The sequence below is a fragment of the Schistocerca piceifrons genome, chromosome 7 (assembly GCF_021461385.2).
Source record: "Schistocerca piceifrons isolate TAMUIC-IGC-003096 chromosome 7, iqSchPice1.1, whole genome shotgun sequence".
NCBI lineage: Eukaryota > Metazoa > Arthropoda > Insecta > Orthoptera > Acrididae > Schistocerca > Schistocerca piceifrons.
The window spans coordinates 264,513,203-264,516,758 of NC_060144.1; positions in this window are offsets into that span (position 1 = coordinate 264,513,203).

The following is a 3,556-nucleotide window of genomic DNA, read 5'->3' on the forward strand; positions in this document are numbered from 1 at the left end:
GGCCGGCAGTCTTTTTCAGTTTTCTTTGAAAATAAAGCGCTGCTGCTGCGGTAGCAGGTTCGAATTGTGCCTTGGGAATGGATGTGTGTGATGTCCTTAGGTTAGATAGGTTTAAGTAGTTCTAAGTCTAGGGGACTGATGATCTCAGATGTTAAGTCCCATAGTGCTTAGACCCATTTGAACCATTTTTTGAAAATAAACTGCATCTAAACTTTGAGAAAACACTCTACATTCAGTTCTGTACAACAAACAGCACAGCAATAGCACATAATCATGAGTCAACAAACACGCTAGAACGCTCCATATTCTGGGTGCCATTGTTAACAAGAACTTGAACCTGAAGCTTCTGTATCCATTAAGTTCATCTACTTCTATTCTTTGTGCAATGGCCCGCCGCTGGCCGGGGTTGCCGTGCGGTTCTGGGCGCTACAATCTGGAGCTGAGCGACCGCTACGGTCGCAGGTTCGAATCCTGCCTCGGGCATGGATGTGTGTGCTGTCCTTAGGTTAGATAGGTTTACGTAGTTCTAAGTTCTAGGGGACTGATGACCTCAGAAGTTAAGTCGCATAACGCTCTGAGCTATTTGAATCATTTGAATGGCCCGCATTGAAACAAACGAAACAACTTCCTGACATAGATTTCATATTACCACTCAACAATGAATTATGGACTAAATAATGTGGTAACTCATTACTTATAAAGAAAGTATTTATTGCACAATTGCAAGAAGTAAGATAAATACGTGTTCAGCCACAGTTGTCATGCAGGTACCCCTTTAAGGAGTCAGGCAGTTTTACAATATCATCACAGTAGATACATGGTGTCGCTCCTAAGTGTCGACAGGCGCATTTTCCATTATGTTTCGGCAAATATTTACACGGTCGTTTTTGCTACTTGTAGCTGGAATCACCTCGAACAAATGCTGGTCATCATGTCTTTCACGCAATTCCCACTGTCGACGAAAAATGTCGGTTTGTCTCCCATTAGAAACAAAACTATGTTTAAAGCAAAAATTTACCAGCCCAATCGACAGAGTGGTCCCAAATTAGTCTACTGTGTTACGGTATTCATTTTCTCGATAAGGATTAGAGACAGTGAAACACAAAAACTAGCCAGTACTCCAGCAGTGATGTCGCTGCAGTGGCTAGCATTAAATGCTACAGCCCTGCTGTAGCGCTCCTCATTCACTCTAAGAGTATTGATTTTTCTTCATATTAGCGTATCGGTATATCGTGCTTATGGACTTTTAGTGGCTCTTTAGTGTGTGTAGTGAAGTTCTTTTGATTTAGCATCTTCATGTTTGGTTTTATGAATGTGTGGGAGATTTTTTTGGAAGTATTTGTGCATTTTTTTTTGTTTTTTCTTAGCTTCACTACGGTTTGATCTTATGGAATTTTAGAGTTTTATTTTTGTATTTCTTGTTTCATTATTGCCGTAGTGTTGTCAGTGTCTGTTGACAAGAGCCCATTGTTTTTAGCTTCGTTGACTGTTCTTCTGGGTCTTTTACCTTATTCACTTTTTCCTGGCAGTATGTTACTATTGTTTTCGTTCATTATGGATCTCATTTCTTCTGTAACTGACACTCTAGTCGGACTTGCTTTGAAGTTCGAGCTACTATTCCTTCCTTGTTGTCTTATTGTGTATCCGGTTTCTGCGATAACAGCGCTACAGTCTTGTGTGTAATGTGTGTGATGACACTGTATGTACTTCTTTTTTCTGGCAGATTTACTTCTTGGTTGGTGAGCTGTGTGTCAGTAAGGCAGACCACACATTTGTCGAGTGTGTTGTTTCTTTGCCTTCTGTTTAACGAGTTTGATATATTTCAAAAATGTGTTCAGTTTTTGTTGTTGTTCTTCACGTTTTATTTTTAAGTTTCTGTATTTTGTTTCATTGTATTCATGATTTCAATAAATATTTCACAGGTTCTGATGCCGTTTCTTAGTTCTAGATTAATTTTGTATAGTTTGACTTCAGTTTCCTGCTTTTTGGTATGTTCACACATAATTTCATGTTTCTGTCAACCAATATCAATTTTGTGCTTGATATATAGGGCTGCAGGTCACATACTGTTGACCTGACATGTATAAAAGTAGATATTACAATTTGTGAAAGAGTGGTTCGGTGAACAATCATGTTTAGAATAGCTTGATGTAGTTTTCTGTGGTGATTCGGAATGGTTTGCAGAGCTTAGTCAGAAATACTTGGTAAGGCGTTGAAATACTGATATTGAAGTTGAAGCTCTTTTTCATGGTTGCTAACAAGTGAGCTAGTTTTGGATGCCATCTGTTTGAGCAAACACAGCTGTTTCCTTATTTTTATCCATAGACATTTCACTGTAGTTGCAGCATTATCAGGGTTTCCCTGTTTTCTTTCTGTTAAGTAAGAACAAAATTGCTCTTTGCTATCTGTACATACAGAAATTACCAAATTTTAAGAACGTATTCAAATATCTTAAAAACAGACAAAACTGTTTATATACATCTTGTTACCACATCCTGCAGTTTTTGTGTCTGTGTATGCAGTATGTTTCTCTCACTGTGTCACTGTTTACAAGACTGGAAAAAATATGACTAACAGTTAAATGTGTTCTGGGTGGGAGTTTTGAATCTTTGTTTGGTCTTATGTTCTGAGAGGTATATGTGACACTATGTGTGTGTGTGTGGGGGGGGGGGGGTGCGTGTTTATCAGTTTGGGTCATCTGACAGTTCTTGGACAGGGAGCAGAGCTCTGTTGCAGAGTGCTGTGTAGCCGTTTGTTCTTAATTTTCCTTCAACTACAACTCTCTGTATTTGGTATTTTACCTCCGTTATTAGTGTTTGTGGATGTGTGTTGATGTGTTCTGGAGTGTTTAGTTTGGTGTTGATATCTGTTGGGCTATGACCAACATCCAAAAGTTTCTCTGAGAATATAGAATGACAGTTGTTACTTTTTAGTGCTCTTCTGTGTTCTGTGTATTTGATATTGACATTTCTATTTTTCTATCAGATATAAATTGAGTAGCAGTCATGATATGCCATTTTATAAATACCATTTATGTTGTATTTGTCTGTGTTTGTATTGGTCGTCCTTAGTTTCTCTGTACTAAGTGATCTGTTCCATAGACTAATTTTAGTTATTGTTTTGGGAGCTGCTTGTCTAAACTATTTACTGTTTTGTGGTTGTAAGTGAGGGCGTATCATTTGCTTGTTATGGTAGCTGTTGTTCAAAAATTACTCTAAACACTATGGGACTTAACATCTGACGTCATCAGTCCCAGCTGTGGTTCATTTGTGTTTGTGTGTTTTCTGAGTGTTTACATTCTGTGTGTTTATGTTCTATGTGCCAGTGTTTATATGCTGGTGGTGATTTTTGTCATGTGCATCGTAGGTGTCTCTTTCATTTTTGTTCTAATACTGTGATTCAGTTTTTCGACAAAGTTTGTATCATATCCAATCTCTACAGCTGTTAGTTGTCTTTAGCTCATTTTTGTAGTTGTCTTCAATAAATAGAGTTTTAGTCATCTCTGTATCATATACTGGAAACCAGCATGTTTGTCCATGATTTGGTGATTAACGTT